We start from the raw sequence: 23,430 nt of genomic DNA, 5'->3' as shown, positions 1-23,430 counted from the left end.
TCTTTTTAATCACTGCCAATGTTCCCCCCAAAGCCCCCACATATGCTGGCACGTGTTCAAACAAAACAACCAGGGAAGTTTACACTGTTCTCAAGGCAAGACACATAACAAGAAAACGTAGAGTCCTTTTAACTGTCAACTTGCCTGAGAACTGTGAATTGCAAACTGCAGACTGCAAGGAGAGATCAAGAATGTAGTCTGTGGTCATGCAGCAGGAAACAAACTGGTCCAGAATACAAAGTGTCCAGGTTATAAGAGCACAAGTCACACTATCTCAAGATTCCACTTCCCTGCAAATGCCTCACCCCACAGCATCTCCTTAAATCCTAATCCCCATGTGGTGCCTTTTGGAGTGGGGCGGGACACTCTCCTCCCAAGCAAGTGAGCCTGCCTCCGTTGTTCCCTCCTCCTCTATGCTCTACTTGCTCTAGGATCAGGTGGGGAGGGGCCTTGCTCCTTGCCTGAACTCTGCCTTCCCTGTTCCAAACCTGAAGGGCCCCGGCCTGCCTCAGCCTGCTCCTCCCTACAGTCCTCCAAAGCCACAGACACTCCCTCCTGAGCCTCAACTGGGAACTCCCTGTCTTCCTCGGAGTCAGCCTCGGACAGAGGCATGACACCCATCATTAGACTGAAGACAGCCAAAGTCAAACTCACCACCAAACACTTCGAAAGCAATGCGGATGAAACTGGGTGAGATCTGATCTTCTCTTTACCCTAAGTACTTTCTCTTCTTGTAAAAGCTGCCTGAAATATCTTTCCCCCTGTGAGGAGAGAGGGAAGGGAATTTCTATCTCACCCTGTAAAAATAGCAGTGTCTGACTACCCAGGGGAATCAAAGCATTAAAAGAACAACTTTAATCTAATTGGATTTATATGTTCCTGAAACTTGGGGACCAAAAATCTCTCTATTTTTATTGGAGACTCTTGATTTTATTTACAAAAAAGAAATAAAATTGGAAAAAGGATTATAAAAATATTGGACTTAAAAAACCTTAAATATCATCCGTGACATCTTAGGTTTGGTATTACAACTTGTTGTTTCCTAAAAGGGATTTGGCTCGAAGCCCAGACCTTTGATAAGAATTTTCTTTCCTTGGCACCACCTGTGAGAGACTTAGCTATAAGAGAACAGCTGGCAGCATAACTGGCCTACTTGAGCTGTGAATGTAAACCTTTACTGACTCTCAGAGTTATATGCGGGAAATTGCTTTCCTATCTCTTTATTTGAGGAATATTGGTCACTATATGAGATGTTGAAATACCTTGGACTATAAAATCTTCCTTGACAAACAACTTCTACTAGAAAGACTATTTATAAACGTGACAGAGATGGATGAAGACCAGAAAAAGATTCTTTCCATGTTGAAAGCAATACATGAAACCATTCTTTCAGCTTGTGACAAAATAAGACCTAACATAAAAGATCAAGATGCCAGCTTAGATATACAAACCCAACCTTTGACTACAACCAAAGAACCTACAATGCAGAAGATAACAGAAGAAGTGGGATAATCAAATATTAAGACAGAGGACTCAATTAACCAACAAATACAGCTTATGGAAAATCCAGAAAAGAAAGTGACAATACTGAAAATGGAAATGACTTTCTATATAAATCAGAAGAAATTTGAGAAAAAAGAACAGATTGAATGGAAGACAAACATATCAGGGCAAGCATGGGGAATTGGAACAACAGGGAGACAACTTAACGAATACAAATGGGCTAGTCCAGTGATGGCGAACCTTTTAGAGACCGAGTGCCCAAACTGCAACCCAAAACCCACTTATGTATTGCTGGGTGCCGGGTGGTCATGGCCCACCCAGTGGGCATGGCAGTCTGGGTGGGTGTGGCCAGGGTGGGTGTGGCCAGGGTGGGCATAGGTGGGGTGGGCGTGGCCACCTCAATGTTGCTCATGGCAAGGGAAGCCTGTGGGGGCTGGGCAGGGTTGGGGGAGATCCAGGGGGTCTCTAGCAGGTGGGATGGTGAGCAGGAGGCTTGTCCTGCAGGGTAAGATGAGGCGAGGCAAGGGGCAGGGCAGGGGTGCCATTGCCACAAGGTGAGGCAGGGGCCGGGGCAGCTGCTGCCTGACACCATTGGCCCCGCACATAGCGAGTGCATGGAGGCCAACAGTGTCCGTCAGCAGCCACAGCCTACCAGCCCCTCAACTGGTGCACTCTGGGGCTCCACAGCCCACTGCCAGTATCGGGCCAGTCCTCCAGCAGCAGGTGGAGTGGGGGGGGAAGCGTGTGATACAGACCACCGAATGTGCCTACTCCGTCCCATCTGTTTTTGCTTGTGGTTGGAGAGCATGTTGCTGCTGGTCATCTCCTTGACCCTTTCACAGATCTTGCTCTTGGCCCGCATGTGGAGCCTGTTTCCCTCACACACCCAATGAACCTTAGCCCCGCCTGGGGCTGCTGGTGCCAGCAGCTTGTGCAGGTCCATTAAGCTACCACTGCTGTCTGGAGCACCAGGCCTGCCCAGCACAAAGGAGGTAAAATGGCCAGCTAGCAAGCTTGAGTAGAGGTGGTAGAGCATGCCCATGCCCAGCAAGCCAAAGGCCACCCCAAGCGGGGAAAGCTGATCTCCATCGGCGCCATGACCCCCCAGTCCCAGCTAGGCTAGTGTGCCTCCTCGCATCTCTGCTGGGGCTGGACAGCCATTACACCGATGAGGTGGCCTTTTGCTTGCTGGCTCTGGGCGTGCTCTACCACCTCCAAGTGGGGCTTCCTAGCTAACCACTTCACCTCCTTCATGCTGGGCAGGTGTGCAGCTCTGGGCGGTGGCCTAATGGACCTGCGCAAGTGGCTGGCGGCTGTGGTAAGTACTGAGGTGTGCAAGGGGAGTAGAGAAAAAAACCCTGATCCCATGTAAGGTGGATTATTTTCTCTGCCGTACTTTTTAAACTTTCTTTAAAGTTTACTTGCTGCAGAATGTGGATCCTTCCCATTCTGATGCATCAAGTAAAACAGTCTGGTAGCAAAAAGCCTTGGAGAGCAGAGAAACACACCCTCCCATCCCACATAAGAGGAGGATATTCTCCTCTCTCAGCTTTTTGATGCCAGACAGTCTGGCAGTGAACAGCCAAAGGGAGTGGAGAAAAAAACCCTGATCCCACGTAAGGTAGAGGATTTTCTCTGCCACACTTTTAAACTTTCTTTAAAGTTTACTTGCTGCAGAATGCGGATCCTTCCCATTCTGCATCAAGTAGAACAGTCTGGCAGCAAACATCAAGTGGAGAAAAAACCCCGGTCTCAGATAAAGTGAAGGATTTTCACTGTCGGGAGCAAGGAAAAAACCCATTTTTTTTTTAGACACTAGACTAGCATGCATTCATGTGCATCCAACCGCCTTGCTTGCTGCAAAGCCAGATTGCAGCAAGGAAGGAAGGGATTGGAGGCATGTGAATGCACACAAGTCTGACGATTTCTGGGCCCGTTCTCCAAACTCAAAATAAATTAGGTACCGGTTCTGTGGAATGAATCCCACCACTGGGGTGGGGGTTTTTGTGGGGTTATTACTGATGTGCGGTAAGATGCTAAGTTCAAGGAGGCCATCGTATTCCATTCAGCTGTGTGTTGGCTTTTCTGTGATACAACTCTTGTTGTGTTTTAAAAAATGGTTTAAAGGTCAGGGGGAAAAAACACAGTGAGAAGTGCCTTGCCATCAGCCACTACTTTCCCTACCCCACCCCAACAGAGCACTCCATCGCCACCATCACTCCGACCCACCCCTCGCAGAGAGCATCCTGCTCCCACTGCCCTGACCCAACCTTCACAGAGCGCCCTTCTCCCGCCGCCAGTTCTCCTTCGCGATCCATCGCCACTGCCACATGCAAGGAAACAAAGGAAGGGTTTTGGGGGGGGGAAAGGTCAGGCAATCAACTCCAACTTTGCAATCTTTCATGAGAAGTTGGAATTGATTGATTGACCTTTTTTCCCCCAAAAAACCTTCCTTTGTTTCCTGGCATGCAGCAGCAGTGGCGGATTGTAAATGAGCAACAGCACGGGACTGGGAATCAGGTAAGGAAAGACAGACAATTTCTTGTTCTGAGGCTGCTTTCCGCTCAGACGCATTGCTCTTCCCAATGGCCCAACCACCCACTTCAGTGCCCTCCCTCCCCGAGCCTCTGGCGCTCCACCTGCTACTTTGGTTGGCCTGCTGGCCCCCACCTCAACACCTTGCCCACTGCTGCCCAACAGGGCCGCCCCGGGGATGCAGGAGCTGGCCTGGCATGGAAAAAGTACATGCTCCACCCTCCCACCACCCTGAAGGGTAACATTGCAGCGCCCACCCCGCCCAGATGCCCTCGCCTCCCCCAAGCATTTTTTACTAACCTTACTTTCAGCTGCATTCTGTTTCTCCGTTCACTTCTCAGCCTTCGCCGTGTGTTTGTGGGACTATGGGTAAAAAAAAAAGTTCCATCAGACATTCTAACTTCTAGAGATCTCGCGAGAAGTTAGAAAGTCTCATGGAACTTTTTTTTTTTACTGATAGTCCCAGAAACACCTGGCGAAGGATGAGAAGCGAATGGAGAAATGGAATGCAGCTGAAAGGTAGGTTAGTAAAAAAAAATGCTTGGGGGAGGTGAGGGCATCTGGGTGGGGCAGAAACCTTATCCTGCGCGGCTTCGGCAGGTGTCTGGCAGGGGAAGGGAAGAAAATGGCTAGCGCCATCGTGTTGCTTCTCCACCCCATGCACAGGCCCTGCCCCACCACTCACATGGAGCACCCTCCTCCTGCCACTCTCCCCACCCCCACATGGCACCTTCTTTCCAGCTTCAACGCATCACTTCCTCCGCCGCTGTGTGGGACTAAAAATAAAGTTCAATCAATCAATTCCAACTTTGCGAGATGTTTTTTTCCCACAAGAAGTTGAAATTGATTGATTGATTGAACTTTTTTTTTGAACACAGCGGCAGAGGCCTAAAGCGAAAGCATTTTATAAAACCCAGCTGAAGGTCTAGGACTGGGGCGACGGTGCGCGTGCCCACAGAGAGGACTCTGTGTACCTACCACTCAAACAACTTGTTTTAAGTGTCCCTTTGTGTGTCTTAGACACACAAAGGGACAAGAAAGGTTCTTCTCCTCTTTTTAAACAGGCTAAATTACCTAAAGCCTTTTTTGATATGAAAGAAGACTGGGAATTGAGAGACTATTGGCGGGAACGTAATCAAGAGGAGAGAGACTTCACCTTTTTTTCAGATAGACATCAATCTTTTTCAAGAATTGATTTTTTTTTTTATTACAACGGACCTATATAATAGGGTAAAGAATGTAAAGATTTTTCCTAGGCCGTTGACGGATCATAGTCCAGTCTGGATGGAGCTGATTCAAGAAAAAGAGGAGAGAAGATCCTGGAGGGTGAATGAGAATTTATTTAGACAAGAAAAGAATGTTCAAAAGTTAAAGGAGTGTTTAAAGGATTATTTTGCTTTGAATATGCATAAGGGGACATCAATGTCAATGGTATGGGATGCAGGTAAAGCATTTATGCGTGGGATCTTGATAAAAATGAATAATTTTCATAGACAAAAACAGATTCAGAAACGTAAAGAATTGGAAGATGAGATTAAATTAAAAGAAAAGGCTTTGATTTTAACTCCTTTAGATGAAAAGATTAAAGAATCTATAAAGTTGCTAAGAACACAATTTAATATGTTAATGGCGGATCAATCTGCAACTAACTTATTGTTCATGAAACAAAATACATTTTGTAATGCCAATAAACCAGGGAGATGGTTGGCTTATCAATTAAGAAAGAAACAGAGACAGAGAATAATAGATAAAATAAATTATAAGGGTAAATTAGTGTACCAGAAGGAATTGATTAAGAAATCTTTTTTAGATTATTATCAAAAACTATACAAATCTACTAATGTACAAACTCTAGATATAAACAAATATTTAAGCGAGGCTAATTTCCCTAAATTGACAGAAGACCAGAAACATGAAATTAATGGTTTAATTACTAATGAGGAAATTGCGATAGTAATTAAACAATTGAAATTAGGGAAAGCACCAGGTACGGATGGGTTGACATCTGTTTATTACAAAACTTTAATGGAAGAGATGATTCAACCATTAGGTGATCTTTTTAACAGTATTTTACAGGGTTTAGAGATCCCTCCGTCATGGCGCAGTGCTTTTATATCCTTGATCCCAAAAGAGGATCAAGACCTTACTTTACCAAAGAATTATAGACCTATATCTCTTTTAAATGTTGATTATAAGATTTCTGCAAAAATTTTAGCTAATAGGCTTATGAGGGTTGTGCACCACCTCATACATAAGGACCAATCTGGTTTTATAACTGGTAGATATATGAAAAATAATGCTAGACAAATTATTAATTTACTAGAATATTTAGACAAGAATAACCAAATTCCTGCAGGGTTGATATTTTTAGACGCTGAAAAAGCTTTTGATCAACTGAATTGGTATTTTATGCTACGAGCAATTGAAGAGATGAATTTTGGTGAAAAAATATTACAAGCTTTTACTGCGATATATCAAAAACAAACGGCACAACTTATTGTTAATGGGGGTTTGTCAGAGGTTTTTACAATAGAGAAAGATACTAGACAGGGATGTCCATTGTCGCCGTTATTGTTTGTTTTAACATTGGAAATCTTGTTGATCAAAATTCGAGGGTCGCAGGAAATAAAAGGAATAGAAGTTAATAAAAAAGAATATAAGTTGAAAGCTTTTGCAGATGACTTGGTGGTTACTTTGTCTCAACCTATTTATTCTGTAGTAAAGTTATTACAGTTGATTTATCAATATGGATTGGTTTCGGGTTTTAAGATCAACGTTAATAAGACTAAAATACTACCCCAAAATATGACTACTCGGGATAAACAGATTCTGGCTAATTTGACTGGTTTTGAAATTATTAATAAGGTAAAAATATTTGGGGGTTATTTTATCTGTTTCTAATGCAAAACTGTTTAAGAATAACTATGAAAGGTTGTGGGTTAGGGTACAGAAAGACTTGAGGAATTGGGAGAAGTTGCAGTTATCTCTCATGGGAAGAATTGCAGTGATTAAAATGAATATCCTACCCAAGTTTCTTTTTTTGTTTCAAATGTTACCGATTTTGAAGAATGAGATTAATTTAAATGATTGGCAGAAAGGTATTAATAAATTCATTTGGGCAGGGAAAAAACCAAGGGTAAAGTTTAAAATCATGCAAGACTCCCGTGAGAGAGGTGGACTCAAGGTACCAAATTTGAAATTATACTACGATGCAGTGGTTTTAACATTAATTAGTGATTGGGTAAATTTAACAAATTTGGAGATACTCCATCTGGAGGGATGGGATTTACTTTTCGGTTGGCATGCCTATTTAATATTTAATAAGAAAGTGGATCGGGTTTTTAAATCTCATATTATAAGAACTTCTTTACTTAGGGTTTGGAGAAAATATTATAAAAGTGATTTTAAAATACCATTATGGGCTATACCTTGGCATGCGATAGAGGGCATAAAGAGAGGTGTTAAAATGGACACGGTGTCTTATACACAATTACTCAGATGGGATGGACATAACTGGCAGTTAAAATCATTGGAAGAGTTAGTACATGAAAATATTACTTATTCTTGGTTTCAATATAGACAATTAGCAGATAGATGGAAGTTGGATCGTAAGGTGGGCTTCCTTAGAGAAGATGAAAATCTTTTCAAGCAAGTAAAGGATCAAAGACAAACTCATATTAAGAGAATTTATGGGGTTCTAGTGGAACTGGATTCAGAATCAGAATTAATTAAAGATTGTATGATTAAATGGGCACAGAATTTTGGTGAACCAGTTCCACTGGATATCTGGGAAATTATTTGGGTGAGGAATGTTAAATTTACACAAGCCCAGAATTTAAGGGAGAATTTTTATAAAATGTTTTATAGATGGCACCTTGATCCACAAAAAATGTCTCTTATGTATCCTGACCTACAGCCTAAATGTTGGAGATGTGGTTGTTTGGATGCCACCTATTATCATATTTGGTGGTCGTGTAAAAATATAAAAGCTTTTTGGATTAAGATATGGTGGAATATTCAGAGAATTTTTAGAAAGAGGGTAAAATTTACTCCACAACTATTTTTGTTAGGTATAGTTACTGATTGTGATGCAAAGGAGGTTATATTGATGTTGAATTTGATCACAGCCACAAGGTTGTTAGTAGGACAATACTGGAAGAAGGAATCTTTGCCTACTTTGCAGGAGTGGTTTTTTAAAGTATCCTACTTGGCGGAAATGGCAAAGATTTCGGCTTTCTTAAAAGAACAATCGCAAGAGAAATTTTTTGCTGTTTGGGATAAATGGATAAAGTTTATACAATTTAAATTGGATATAAAAAATATCATTTAGCTTTTTTATTACTTTTATTTTTATATATATATATATATCTGGGAAGCTCTGGGGGGGAGGGCGTGGGTGGTTTGGGGAGGGTTGGGGGAGGGTTGTTTTGTTTTGTTTTGTTTTTTCTTGTTGTATTGTTGTTTTCTGTTTTTTGTAAAAAATTTCCCAAAAAATTTTCAAAAAAAAAAAAAAAGTGTCCTACAGTATTTTCTTCATCTTCTCTAAATCTCCCACTATTTTTCATGGGATGATCTCAGCTTCTAGAACTAAGCTACAGAGAGAAAAACTTCTCCATCTTCATTAACACTGCATCAGATTGTGATCGATGTGGAGAAATGATGGGGAGTTTAAAACTTGCCTTCACTTCCCTTGCTGTCATGCCGGTGCTCACACCAATTTGTTTACCAGGGTCAGAAGCCTGCTGCTATGAACTGACTATGCATAACTCATCATGCCAGATGCTGGTTAGGTGGGTGGGGACGGCCGGGAGGCATCTATTTAAAGCGCTGGGAGGTGGTTGCTCCCAGCACTGACTTTGTTTGCTGTAAGCTTGGAACTCGCATGCCAGAGCATCTTATACAAGGGTGTGTCTTATACACGGAAAAATACGGTATTTTTGGACTGGGAAGAAAATGAGTCCCTTCTGCTCACCAGAGGTCAAAAGCTTGCAGATAATTTACGTATATGAAAACCCATGTTGGATCAGACCATTGGCTCCCCTAGCTAATATTGTTTTTCAGTTGTGCTCATGGAAATGTAAGAAGCGTATTCTGAGTCAGACTATGAGTCGAACTGCTATATATAATACTTTAAAAATGTGGTTAGCAACTGTACACTTCTTTTTCTTACCTGAAAGTAAGGACATCTGACTGGAATAAAACTACCACATCAAGATAAGGGTAGTTTTCATTTTTTTTTACTTTACTGTCTCCAATTTACGTTGTTAAAAAGATCCACTAAATAGCAGATTTTCATTTAAGAGGTTGGGAACCAGGCTGGGACTGCACCAAGAGGAGAAAGGCTTATAACCGTAGCTTCTTATACATGCCACATTACGTTCTCTATCTGAACCAGTTCCGCTGTGCTTCTTTCTGAGAAAGAAGCAAGAGAATGCCAAGCTGCCTCTTTCAAACAATGTGTATTTTATTCCACTCAAAGCAAAATGAGCAGTTTGATGTGGGCTGCCAAATGCTACCTAAAGGAAATAAATGTGTTAATGGACACCATGCTTGCTTTTCTAGGATTGGGTCTTTCAATACATATAGAACTGCTGCCAAATTCTGGAGCAAAGCCAAATTGGGTGACAGCTTTGGCATCTGGTACAATTAATCTTGCAGTGGAACTGGGTAAGGGATGAGAAGGTTGAAGAAATTCGATGGCTGTCTGAATTTGGAACGATTCATCTCAATGGGCCATAAGCAGGTCTGCACAGAACATATTTTAAAGATGAACGAGAGACTTCCCAGACTCGTCAGTCTGCTGGCAACAGGAATTGAAGCACAATGCATCCGACAAATGGCAGGATGGGAAAGACAAAAAAAATCAAGAGGTCTGGTAGTACCTTTTCAGATTAACAAATTTTATTAAAAGGCATCAACTTTTGTGAGTTGCACTCGCGTCATCACTTCACTGTCACCAAAGCCTTTTAATAAAAGGTGTGAGTCCTTCTGATTTTTGCCATCATAGACTGACATGCCTTAGAAGAGGGAGGGTGATCCAGAAACACCGAGCTGCTCTGGCAAAGGACTACAGCAAAACAGAGGGAAAAGACAAAATGTCCCCATGCGTGCATAGAGGCAGTCAGGTTTCTCAAGCCTATCATAGCCTCAGAGCAGGATCTAATTGAGAATCTTCTTCCTCAGGTTGATTTCATTGGAGTAGCCGCAAGGAATACATAGGTATGAAATTAACCTGATGTACAAAATCATGGAGGCCCAGATGTGTTGAGAGTCACTTTTGGTCAATCCTGTTCTATCTCATTGACTTAACTCCTTATGTGAGCAGTTCCTTTGCAGACACCCTATCCTTTGGCTGCTTTCTTCAATTCCGCTATACATTCTACCTTCGGCTACTCTTACCTACCGTTTTCACATTCTTCATTTTGTTATTCTTGATTTATCCTTTCTCTACTTTTTGTGGGATGGATGGACAGATAGTCAGTGATCATATGTTGTGTTCTACAGCAGCCTTCCATTAAACCACAGCACTAATATCCTTTCCTTTGATAATTATGATAGCAGTGTTCCAATATCTCAGGGGCTGCCACAAAGAAGAGGGAGTCAAGCTATTCTCCAAGGCACCTGAAGGCAGGACAAGAAGCAACGGATGGAAACTGATCAAGGAGAGAAGCAACCTAGAACTTAGGAGAAACTTCCTGACAGTTAGAACAATTAACCAGTGGAACAACTTGCCTCCAGAAGCGGTGAATGCTCCAACACTGGAAGTTTTTAAGAAGAGACTGGACAGCCATTTGTCTGAAATGGTATAGGGTTTCCTGCCTGATCAGGGGTTGGACTAGATGACCTCCAAGGTCCCTTCCAATATTATTATTATTATTATTATTATTATTATTATTATTATTATTATTATTATTATTGGGTTGGGATTAGGGTTTAGGTTGGGGTTGAGGTCAGGATTGGGATTAACATTTTCAATATTTAGCAAACAGCATATTGTCTGGGTACATATATTTAAATAACAATAATAGATATAGTAGTAGATAACAATGATAGATATGGTTAATTATCATCAACAGTATTAATTAATCACTCCATGACGTTCTTCTTACTAGTATGTATTCAAAATTAGGTATCACATTCCTTTCTCTCTGGTTCGTTTTTCTAACCATTGATAAAAATTATCCCATGTTCTAAAATAAGCTGAGTTTTCTTTCTCTTTCTCTCTAAAGTCTATCTATCCATTTCTGCGCACTCTAGAATTTTCTTGATTAATTCTTCTTCAGTTGGTAAGTTTTCATTTTTCCAATATTGGGCAAATACAATTCTTGCTGCTGTTAATACATATAACATTGGATATCCGCTCTCCTTCTCATAGTTAGCTCCTATTATTCCTAACAGAAACAATTCTGGTTTAAAATCTATTTGCTTTTTAGTCATCTTCTCCAACCATAAGTGTATTTTAACCCAAAACCTTTTTGCTTTAGGGCATGGCCACCAGACGTGGTAGTAAGTACCTGGCCTTTGTTTGCATTTCCAACTACTATTCGAGGTATTTTTAAACATTTTCGCTAATCTCACTGATGTCATGTGCCATCTGTAAAACATTTTATACACATTTTCTTTATATGGCACTGCTTTAGTTAATTTAATATTTCTATCCCATAGTTTTTGCCACTCTTCTAATTCTATAGTATATCCAAAGTTCTTTGCCCATATTATCATTGTTTCTTTTACTTGTTCTTCTTCCATCTTTAAATTTAGCAGAAATCTATAAAGTTTTTTAATCAACTTTTCATCTGTTTTTAACAATATTTGATCAAACTCTGTCTGTTCTTTATAAAATCGTGTTATTTTCACATCTTTTTCATATCTCATTTGAATTTGCAAGTATGGTCACCATGCTAAATCAATGCCTTGTTGTTGTAGATCTTGTCTATCTTTCAGTTTTCCTTCATTATCCAAAATATCTTTGTAAGTCACAACCTTATTATAATTAATTAAGTTTGGGTAAGCAAATCTCACTGGTGTCATATGGAGGGAATGGGAGGGATGCAGGCTGGCATCAAATATTAAATCCTTTGGTTGAGGGACACTGAATCAATGAACCCTCTACACTGCCAATGATGATGGGAACTGCAGTCTTATAGGATCTAGAATGGCATTACTGTTTTAACCTATTATGTTAACTATTCTATATGAAAGAACAAATAGGAATAATTCACTATTGGTACATAATGATTCAAGGGAGCAGATAAATAACTTTTAAAACTTTTAAAACTTTTTAAAAACAGGCTTTATCTGTTATTTATTTAACTTTTAAATAAATAACAGATAAAGCCTGCATCCCTCATGAATGGGGCAAGGACAAAAAGATCAACTTGGCTATTTTGCATGTCCACCTTTTATGAAAAGAATTGGGGTTTGAACATTTAGATACATTTATTATGACAAACTAAGTTGTTTTAGATCTGCCTAACAAAATTAATTTACATCATTTGGCTCTATACCACAAATTCTACAAGGCAAAAACTGTTGAACACAAATGGCTCAAGCCAATAATTACTGGCAATAACAGAAGCTAAAAGCCGGTCATCTCCAACATAATTAAATGCCATTTAGCCATTTTGTTTGTTTTGTACATATTTTAGCCTACTTTTCTACTTTAAAAGCACCTGCAAAACATTTTAATAACCAGAAAATTGGACACAGAATTTTAGATAATTAAAAACTGAAGATGGCTCTGCAAAAGCAGAGATGGCATCTACAGCAAAAACCATGGAACTGGTGAGCATATCAGATAAAAGCAGATTGCCCATATTGTCTCCGGATGGCTGCTTCTGGCAAGGAGACCACAGGAAAGCCGTTTTTCACAGGTTTGAGCACAGGTGACAATGGGATTTGCCCTCTTACTCCCAACGAAGGTGAAGACTTTTAAAGAACGCTAAGTTTGCAAACCTCACTTTCTATTTCCTTTCAGAAATTGCTTATTAATTACTCTATAACTAGATCTCGAGATAGATTTGAAAAATCTTCGGGTGAGTTTATCTCCAACACTGAACCAAATATGTGGGACCAATTTTATGTGATCAAATAAAGTAGAGAATATGGAGCTACAAATGAAAAGCCAAGATAACAATTTGGAAAATGATGTGTTACTGGATATACAATAGAAACTGGCTGAAATTTTAAAAATCGAAAGGAAAATACAAATGATTCACCAAGAGAATGACATGGAAAATACGTTCATATTGGATTTAGTAAAGAGGCTTGCTAAAAGCTTAAAGAAATCTGTATGATTAAAGAAGAACTGAAAAAAAATCCTATAATAATTTTTGATTGAATGAAATTTTAAGATTGTTAGAATTCAAGGACCTGGAAGAACGCTTATGAGACCGCTTCGTCTGTGGCCTGAGAAGCAGGGAGCTACAACAAAAAATCTTTGCTAAAGCTGAAGACACCTTCCAAGATGTCTTACGCAAAGTTGCAGCTGAAGAAGCAGCAGGCGGCGCTGTGAAGGCCTTGCAGCTTGCCAGAAATGCTCCAGCCATCGCAACTGTCCATCAAGAGGTCGCTCAGGAAGTTCAAGACCCGGATCCTGAAGAGGAGGTGGACAGACTTCACCAGCCGGCGGTAAGAAGACCACGAGAGAAACCAGACAAACCAGGCCCCAGCAGCCCTTCAGTGTCTCGGTTGCGGAGGACGCTACAAGAGCACGGACTGCCGGTTCCGCTCTGCCATTTGCCGGGCATGTGGTAAGCAAGGCCACATTGCCACCATTTGTTTGGGTCGCCAGCAGGTGCAACCTCAGGAAGAATTCCTTTGGAAAGGTACCAGGGTCCCCAGCCAACACAGGGTGGGTTTCTGCGCATCGCGTAGAAGCATCTTGTGAACAGGGACACACAAACCCCTTAAAAAGAAACTTTGTATTGATGTACAGTTACAAGGGGTTCCCTTATCGATGGAGCTGGACACCGGGTCCGCTCTATCGATTATTTCACACAATACCTTTAAAAGGATTTGCTGCAGTAGTGGCCGTCAAGTCAAACTCAGGCCATCGAACTTAATTCTTACTGACTTTCAAAATTCAAAGGTCAATGTGCTTGGAGAAGCCACGCTTAAAGTGCAGCATAAGGCTTTCCAAGGCTTCTTAGATGTGGTGGTTATTGGGGGTGATCGTACGAGTCTAATTGGACTCGATTGGTTTGAGGCCCTGGGAATCCAGGTGACTGGCCTGAATAGTCTGCCAACTCAAGGAATTGCAGAAGTCTGCAGAGAGTTTGCGGATGTGTTTAGTTCAGAGCTTGGTTCATACAAGGGGCCTCCCATTGCCTTGCGATTAAACTCAAACGTCGCACCAGTTAAGATTAAGCCTAGAAGGGTGCCCTTCGCCCTCAAGGGCAAAATTGATGCTGAACTGGACAAGCTGCTCCAGCAGGGCATCTTGGAACCAGTGGACTCAAGTCCATGGGAAACCCCAATTGTGACGCCTTTAAAGGCTAACGGGAAAGTCCGAATTTGGCGGACTATAAATGTACTTTGAACACAGCTTTGCAACAGCATGCATATCCTGTACCAGTAGTGAATCATATTCTGGCCTCCCTCAAAGGGGGGAAACTATTTGCAAAGCTTGATTTAGCGCAGACCTATCAACAGCTACCTGTTAATGAGGCAACTGCTGAGGCCCAAACAATAGTGACCCATAGGGGCGCTTTTAAGGTAAAAAGATTACAATTTGGGGTGAATGTTGCACCTGGCATATTCCAGAGCGTCATGGAGCGCACGCTCAGGGGTATTCCGGGGATTTGCCCCTACTTCAATGACGTCCTCATCGCAGGGGAATCATCACAGAATTTGGCTGAAAGATTAAGGGCTGTGTTGCTGAGGTTCCATCAAGTGGGCCTCAAATTAAAAAAAGACAAATGCAAAATTGGTGTTACTTCCACAGAATGCTTAGGCTTTAAAATAGATGCTCAAGGCATCCACCCTGCAGAATCTAAATTGAAGGCCATTCAAGAGGCCCCAAGTCCCAAGTCCAAAAGCAAGCTTCAGGCTTTCTTGGGACTTCTTAACTTCTATCATGCTTTTCTTCCCCATAAGGCTGCAGTGGCTGAGCCGTTACACCGGCTCTTAGACAAGCAAGCTCCATGGCAGTGGACTAAAGTCCATGACAGGAGTTTTAAGGAGGTCAAGGCCTAGCTCTCATCAAATGCGGTATTAGCCCATTTTAATGAGCAACTGCCTGTATGCATCGCTTGTAATGCATCCCTTTATGGGGTGGGTGCAGTACTCAGTCACCTAAAGGCTGATGGGACACAAGTCCCTGTGGCTTACTACTCAAGGACTCTGTCATCTGCAGAGCGGAATTATGTTCAGATTGACAGCGAAGCCTTGGCAATAGTGGCTGGCATAAAGAAATTCCATGATTTCTTATACGGCCGTCACTTTACGGTCTATACAGACCACAAGCCTTTGTTGGGGTTGTTTACAACAACCAAACAAACCCCTCACATTATTTCTCCATTTATGCTGAGGTGGTCCATCTTCCTGTCAGCATATGACTACACGCTCATTCACAAACCTGGCAAAGAAATGGGCCATGCAGATGGCCTCAGTAGGCTACCTCTCACTCAAATAGAGGCAGATCCTGCCCCTGCCATTAATATTCTCTCTATTCAGGAACTACCTGAATCTCCCCTCAGTGCTAGGGATGTGGCTGCAGAAACTGCCACTGATCACACGCTTACACGCGTGCTGACATGGGTGTTGTCAGGATGGCCTGACACGTGTCCAGATGCTACATTTCAGAACTTCTGGCAAAGGAGGCATGAACTGTCTACCTTTAATTGGTGCCTCTTATGGGGGAGTAGAGTAGTTATTCCAGCCTCCATGAGGTCTAGAATCTTGTTCTCTCTGCATGAGGGACATCCGGGCATTGTGCACATGAAAGCGCTTGCACGCAGCCATCTTTGGTGGCCTGGGCTTGATAAAGCTATCAAGACCCAGATGCACGGGTGCCAGGTGGGCCAACAATCACGGCCTGAAATGCCTTAGGCCCCTGTACACAGGTGGGAGGAGACACAAACCCCTTGGTCAAGGGTACCTGTGGATTATGCTGGGCCCTTTCAGGGGCTATTCTTCCTTATCCTTGTGGATAGCCATTCCAAGTGGCTAGAGGTTGTACCTGTCTCCTCCACTACTACTGCTAGGACCATCCAGGTGTTAAGAGGAATCTTCGCAACCCACGGACTTCCTGATGTTCTCGTTTCTGACAACGGTCCTCAATTTACTTCTTGTGAGTTCCAGGCTTTCCTGCAGGCCAACTTGATATGGCACGCCACGTCAGCTCCCTTCCACCCTTCCACTAACGGGCAAGCTGAAAGAATGGTGCGCACCACCAAAGACGCTTTCAAAAGAATAACGCACGGCAGCTGGCATCACAGATTAGCAGATTTTCTTCTTGCACTCCGCACCACACCTTACACTGCCACTGGGAAGAGCCCAGCTGAACTACGCTGGGGTCGCCGCCTCATAACGAAGTTAGACAGACTGCACCCAGACCAGGTGGGGGCACAGGTGTCACAGCCACGGGTTCCTCGGAGACTTCAGCTGGGCGATCCGGTCTAGGCGAGGAACTATGGTCCTGGACATCTCTGGGTCCCTGCTGTCATCTGTAAGATCTCAGGACTGCTATCATACAAAGTGACCTTGGGAGATGGCCGCGTTCTTCGGCGTCACATTGACCAACTGCGCTGGCGGTTGTCCCCCATTGATTCCGCCCCTGCCTCTGCTCTTGGGGGGGAAGGGACCCAGGAATTTGGTCACACTTCAGGTCAATCTTCTGAGACACAACCTCACTGTTCCTGGGAATTGCTGCAGGTCACTAGGGATTCCCTAGGGGAGGAGCAAAGGCATCCTCACGATTCAGCTATTACGTCAAACAGGGAGTCCGGCGCATCAGCAATTGCTCCAAATAGGAAGTCATCCTAAGGGGTGGCTGGTGCATCCGCAAGAACTCCAGACAGGAATTCTCCTGAGAAGGGGTTTGCCATAGTTCGGCTTCTGCCACTGGCACCTCGGCCACTTACATGGGGAACTGGAATTATTGGGGCATACCTGCAACACAGGTCGCGGGCTCGAGGGACTAAGTTCCCAGGAGCAATCCAGGGTAGTTGGGAAGTCATCAGCTCCACCAGTGGGTTAGGGGATTTCCTCTCCTCCAAGGGGACCTGGAGAGAGCCCAGATAACTCAACTAGCATGCCTCAACAGGGGTCACCTGCAAATTATGAGTATCAAGGTCCTGGTCTAGCAAGCCCATCAGACGGGCCGGTAGGCCAGGCACCCTTAAGTACAAATCCTGGTCTGCCCAGTCGGGCAGGTTTGCTGATAGGCCAGGCACCCTCCCTGACCTTGCGTAGGTCACACGGGCTAAGGCCCCTCCTAAGCATCTAGGTGAATATGTGAGGTTCCTGTCAGCACAAAGGGACCTTGCTGGTATAGAACAAGGTAATGGAACCTACGCTGGGTGGAAGATAGACACATTAAGTCTACATTAAAGGGTGGGTTGTTAGATAACCTTATTATGTTATAAGAACGTTTTGCCTGCTTTATTTTCTTTTTTTATTATTTATTATTGTGAATAATTGGAATTGTGTGTGTTCCATCTAAGGGGGAGGGGTGTTGTGTCCTGGGCCTGATGAGGCAACTCAGCAGGCCCAGAAATATTGCAAATGGTCCCGGGCAACCTAAAAGCTGCCCGGAACCAGAATGGCTGGCACCAGAGTTCTGCGCACGCGCAAGGCGTGAAGAAAGAGCGATTCCGATTGGCAGGACTGCCTGGGGGTTGGAAAACTATAAAAGGCCTGCGTGCCTGTTTGCAGAGTGAGTGGAGTGGTGTTAAGTAGCAATAAATGAAGTTTGATTCCAACATGTGTTGTGCTTCAATGCTTTGAATCCCGAAACACAAAATTCACCAAAATACCAACTGATTACTCTGCTGTTCCTTTTGGGCATGAGGGAGGACAGATTTTTCACTGTCAGCAAGCAGGCTAGATCAGCCTACAGAGAAGTGATGGAATTCTTTTGTTTGCCTTTCCTCCCTCTCTGACAACTGCCAAGGAGATGAACACGAATAACTTCTTTCCCCCAAGAGCTCTGGAAACACTACAATTGTTAAATTATATATCTCCACTCAGTGTCCTTTCAGTGAAGCAGTCGATGTGATGTGCCGGTGCCTGGAAGATGTGAGGGTCTGGATGGGGGTGAACAGGCTTAGACTCAACCCTGACAAGACCGAGTGGCTCTGGGTCTTGCCTCCCAAAGGTCAACTGGATGGCCCATCATTAGTCCTGGGGGGGCAAATTTACCTCCCTCAGTGCAGGCACGCAACTTGGGTGTCCTCCTGGACTCACAGCTAAATTTGGAACAACATCTATCGGCTGTGGCCAGGGGGACCTTTGCCCAGGTTCGCCTGGTGCACCCGTTGCGGCCTTATCTGGACCGAGAGGCTTTACTCACAGTCACTCATGCCCTCGTCACCTCAAGACTGGATTACTGTAATGCGCTCTACATGGGGCTACCCTTGAAGAGCGTTCGGAGGCTGCAGTTGGTTCAGAATGCAGCCGCGAGAGCGATTGTGGGCGCGCCAAGGTACGCAATTGGTCGATGTGGCACCGAACCACACAACCATCTTTCAGGGCCATCTTGTACGACAGAGGCCCTGATACCTTACAAACCACAGCTACCACCCATGGTGCCCTTTGACCGTAGTTCCTCGCCAAACTTTGTCACCGATTTGCAGATTCCGCGGGGGCTTGGGTTGTGCAATTTCTGCAGCTGCCCAGTCTGGATGGAGATGGTCCAGCGTCATGGTCAGCTGACGCCCCCATCTCAGTTCTGCTGGGCTATGGCCCGTTGAAGTGCATGGAGTTGTGTGTTGGCAGAGCAAAAAGTCTGCCAGCCGATGATGCCAATCACCAGTCGTTATTCTCTTTAACACTTCCTTGGTCGTCCTGACCATTTGAAGCAGGATGAAAGGGGGCTGAGGTAGCATGTCTGATTATGTTAGTCCATAAGAAGGACTGGAACTCAGCAGCAGTGAATTGTGCCCCATTATTGGACACAATCACATCAGGCAAGCCATGCATGGCAAAGATTCTGTGCAGTTCCTGGATGGTCCTGGCAGTAGTTATAGTTGGGATAGGTGCTACCTGAAGCCACTTAGAGTAACTGTCCACTACAATAAGGAACACCTGTCCTTGGAAAGGTCCTGTATAGTCTATATGAATTCGAGACCAGGGAGTTTGCGTGGTCTCCCAGCGATGTACTAGAGCTTGAGGCATTTCAGGTCTGTCTGCTGGCAAACCTGGCATCCTTTAACTTGAGCCTCTATATCCTTATCCAACCCTGCCACCACAGGTAGCTTCTCATGAGTGCCTTCATCCTGACTATTCTAGGATGTCCCTCATGCAGAGATTCTAAGACCCTTGCTCTTAATGTGTGTGGGACTATAACCTGACTTCCCCATAAAATGCAGCCCTTGTAAGCTGATAGCTCATCTTATCTTCTGATAAAGCTGTGAAATTCTGTCAGCCACCCCCTCAGCACCCAGTTCAAAACACGACTGAGTGTTTTGTCAGTGGCTATTTTAGCAGCCACATCTCCTGCATGAAGGGGAGACTCTGGCAGATCCTGGATTGCCAGGATACGTGCAGCAGATGCAGGGTCTGGCTCTGATTTAGGCAGGGCAGCCTGCTGACCCATCTCCTTGCCAAGCTTATGGATTAGCCTGTAATTGTAGGCTGCCATGAAGATTGACCTCCTCAGCATCATTGGAGAAAAGATCTGAGGGGTTTGCTTGTCTGCAGTAAACAGACCTAGACGAGGTTTGTGGTCCGTAAAGACTGTAAATGGGTGACCATAAAGGAAATTGTGGATTTTTTTTTATTCCAGCTACTATTGCTAATGCTCCTTGTCAATTTATGCTTAATTTCTTTCCACAGGGGAAAGTGTCCTGAATAATACACTATGGGTACTTGCTGCCCATTAGCCATTATATGACTCAAAACTGTTCCTATCCCATACAATGAAGCATCGCATGCGATACTGATAGACAGTTTTTCGTTGAAATGTGTTAACACTGAGTCTGATGAAAAGCAGTGATTTGACTGATTTGAAACTTTTTTCATGGATGCTAGTCCACAGCCATGGTGCCCTTTTATCCAGGAGCCTATGTAGAGGCTATGTTAATGCTGCCTTATGAGGAAGGAATGCATAGTAGAAGTTAAGTAACCCTAAAAATGCCTGCAGCTCTCCCTTTGACTTAGGTCGGGGAGCCTGCAATATAGCCTTAAGCTTTGAGTCAGTGGGATGGATTCCAGCAGCATCTATCCAGAATCCTAGGAACTCTGTAGAGTTCACACCTTTCTGGCATTTATGTCTTTTAAGCTTTAACCCCGCTTCATGGAAGCATTGGAGAACTGCTCTGAGATGCTCTGCTAACATTTCAGCTGACTCTCCAGCAATTAGAACGTCATCAAAGTAAGGACACAATCCTGGAATATTTTTGAGTGTGCATTCCGTTACACTCTGAAATAGCCCTGGGGTGACACTCACCCCAAACTGCAGGCAACGAACTCTGAATGCCCCTCTATGTGTAACTATTGTTTGTGCCTCTGCAGTGGCATCATCCACAGGCAGTTGCTGATATGCCTGTGCCAGGTCCAGCTTAGCAAATAAGCAACCTCCTTGTAGTGATGCCAGGATGTGGCTAACTACGAGGACCGGGTAGGCATGCTGCTGAAGTGCCTTATTAATAGTGCACTTATAATCAGCGCAGATACACACCTCTCCATTAGGTTTAACCGGTGTAACTATGGGAATTTCCCACACACTGCTATCAACAGGTTGCAACACTCCCTGCTGAACAAGCTTATCTAACTCTGCATCTATTTTAGGTTTTAAGGCAAAAGGCACTGTGTGAGGCTTGATCCTGATTGGAGTTCCTATTGGATCAAGGTGGAGGGCGATTGGTGCTCCTTTGTATTTGCCTAAGCTGGGGTTGAATACATCAGCAAATTCCTGGCACACAGCTGTCAAATCAGCTGTTTGAGTCCTGTTGATGCCAGTCACATGGATGCCCAGGGCATCAAACCAGTCCAGCCAATCAGGCTGGTGCGCTGGCCTTTGACTATCATGATGTTGAGGAAACCCTCAAACTCTTTGAATTTCACTTTCAATGTAGCTTTGCCGTTAACTGTTACGCGGAAATTTTGAAAGTCTGTCAACACTAGATTTGACGGCTTGAGTCTGACTCATTTCCCTCCATGTCTGCAGACGTAATTGAAAGTTTTGTAGGAGATTATGGACAGGGCTGACCCGGTGTCCAGTTCCATTAAACACGGAACTCCTTGTAGCCTAACCCTGAGTCTTAGCTTTTCTTTGAGGGGCAATGGGCTCCTGTTCTAAGAATGTTCCTCCTCCCGGAACAGTATCCTACTCTGTTTTGCCCCGGGGCCCATTTACCTCTCCTGGAGAAGTCTTCTGGTGGAGATTTCCTCTGGCGACCGTTGCAGATGATGGCAATGTGCCCGTTTGCCATAGGCTCGGCACAAGGCCATGCGGAACCTGCACTCGATCGCTAGTGCCATTCTCTGTAGCCAGCACAGCTAAGGAAGAAACCTGCCTTGTCAAATGGCTGCTTCTTTCCTCTTGGTAGCTTCTGCACCCGGTCAATCTCAACATCCTCGTCCGGGTCGTCTCTTCTATCTGTATCTTCGTGGTGAATAGCTGTCTGGCTGGGGGAATTCTTTGAGGGTCGTAAAGCCTTTACTGCTCCACCACCCAAGACCAGCAGCTGGATTGTCCTGAGTGGCTGATCTGCCCCAATAACCTATGGCCCCCCCGTGTATGTGCCGGAGGTGCCAGAGTCAGGAGCCGCCTCCATGGCAAACCCCCTTTCTGGAGACTTTCTGTCTGGAGCAATAGCTGAAGTGTGCGAATGCCCCCTTTCTGCCACTGGAACATGTGTGGCAGCGTGTGAAGAACCGCTAGAGCAGGGAGACTGTGGTCCAGAATTGTGATTATGGTCCTCCTCCCCCAAGAGCAGAGCCAGGAGCAGAAGTGTTGCTGGGAAGCCTCCAGCGCAGTTGGTCTATGTGATGTCGGATGACGCGCCCATCGTCCAAGGCCACTTCGTATGACAGTGGCCTAGAGACCTTGCATACCACTGCTGTGACCCATAGATGTCCTGGTCCATAGTTCCTTGTCCAGACCGGATCGCCCACCTGTAGTCTCTTAGGTGCCCGTGGCTGTGACACCTGTGAAGCCACCCAGTCTGGGTGCACCCGATCTGGGTGCAACCTGTCCAGTTTCGTGATGAAAGGGGTCCTTCTGCTGAGCTCACCTCCAGCGATTCTGTACTGGCAGGCGAGTCGCGATTCTGGACGCCGAACTTTCCCCAGGGCTTCAGGACTTCCTTCGTGAGTCCTATCTTCTTCTGTTGGTAATCTTGCTTGCAGCGATCCCACCTTTGTCGCCAGTTAAATTCACGGGTTAAAGGCATTGCAAGGAAACGAGTAGTGTGAACAGCAAGTCTTCTTTATTCATTCAACAGAAAAAATGGCGTGCAGACCTTTTACAGTGTCCTTGCAAAGGTCAGCATCAGCCAATCTGCAAGGTGCTTTTGCGCCTTGCGCATGCACGCAAGGCTGGAGACAGCCAGTCTGGTCCCAGGCAGCCTTGTGGTTTGCCTGGGACCCTTTGCAACATTTCTGAGCCTGCTGAGTGATTCAGCAGGCCCAGGACATAACAGTTTCCATCTACAAGAAGCACCTAGGGAAAAAAACCCCACAAAGGGGTACTTCAGTAATAGGTAACACAGTGGGAAGCTTTTTCAGTAATGGAGATGTCAGTGTTGCCTGTGTTGGTCTGCATGCATAAAGTATCAAAAAAGAAGGCAAATAACATTGGTGGTCCTCTTCCATAAAGTGAAACCTAGTCACAGAATCTGAGTCACTGGAAAACATTTTTGAGTCTGCTGTGCTGCATTGTTTGTCTTCCCTCGAGATCAAATATATATATAAAAAAGTGACATGTTCAAACTCATATTCATTTTTTAGTTGAGATCCCACCCTAGCTGATGTTATCCAGGTTTATGGGTTTATAATTACTATCATTCTCAAGCCAATGCAAGTTATGGCTATGCAGACTGGGAATTATGGGAATTGTCTTCCCATCAATTTGCAGGGTGCTTTAGTTCCAAGAATCTCTTTTTGCATCTGTTTTATGAGAGAAAAGTTGCTGGAGGACTTTATTGTGCTATCTTGGTGAGCTAGGGCCTTCCACAGTTTCCTAAAATGAAGCCTCTCTAGTTTCATCCTGGCAGAAAGGGTGCT

At 44.2% G+C, this 23,430-nt stretch overlaps 2 pseudogenes; one reads left to right on the top strand and one right to left on the bottom strand.

Annotated features, from left to right (window-relative positions):
* Positions 1-14,808: 14,808 nt before the first annotated feature.
* On the top strand, positions 14,809-16,983 carry LOC120307540 (annotated as a pseudogene).
* Positions 16,890-21,635, bottom strand: LOC120307530 (annotated as a pseudogene).
* Positions 21,636-23,430: the final 1,795 nt, after the last annotated feature.

The sequence above is a fragment of the Crotalus tigris genome, unplaced genomic scaffold, assembly GCF_016545835.1.
Source record: "Crotalus tigris isolate CLP2741 ecotype Arizona unplaced genomic scaffold, ASM1654583v1 scf7180000017551.9496454, whole genome shotgun sequence".
Taxonomy (NCBI): domain Eukaryota; kingdom Metazoa; phylum Chordata; class Lepidosauria; order Squamata; family Viperidae; genus Crotalus; species Crotalus tigris.
The sequence above is the reverse complement of the archived record's forward strand: the minus strand, read 5'-3'. Positions and strand labels throughout refer to the sequence as shown.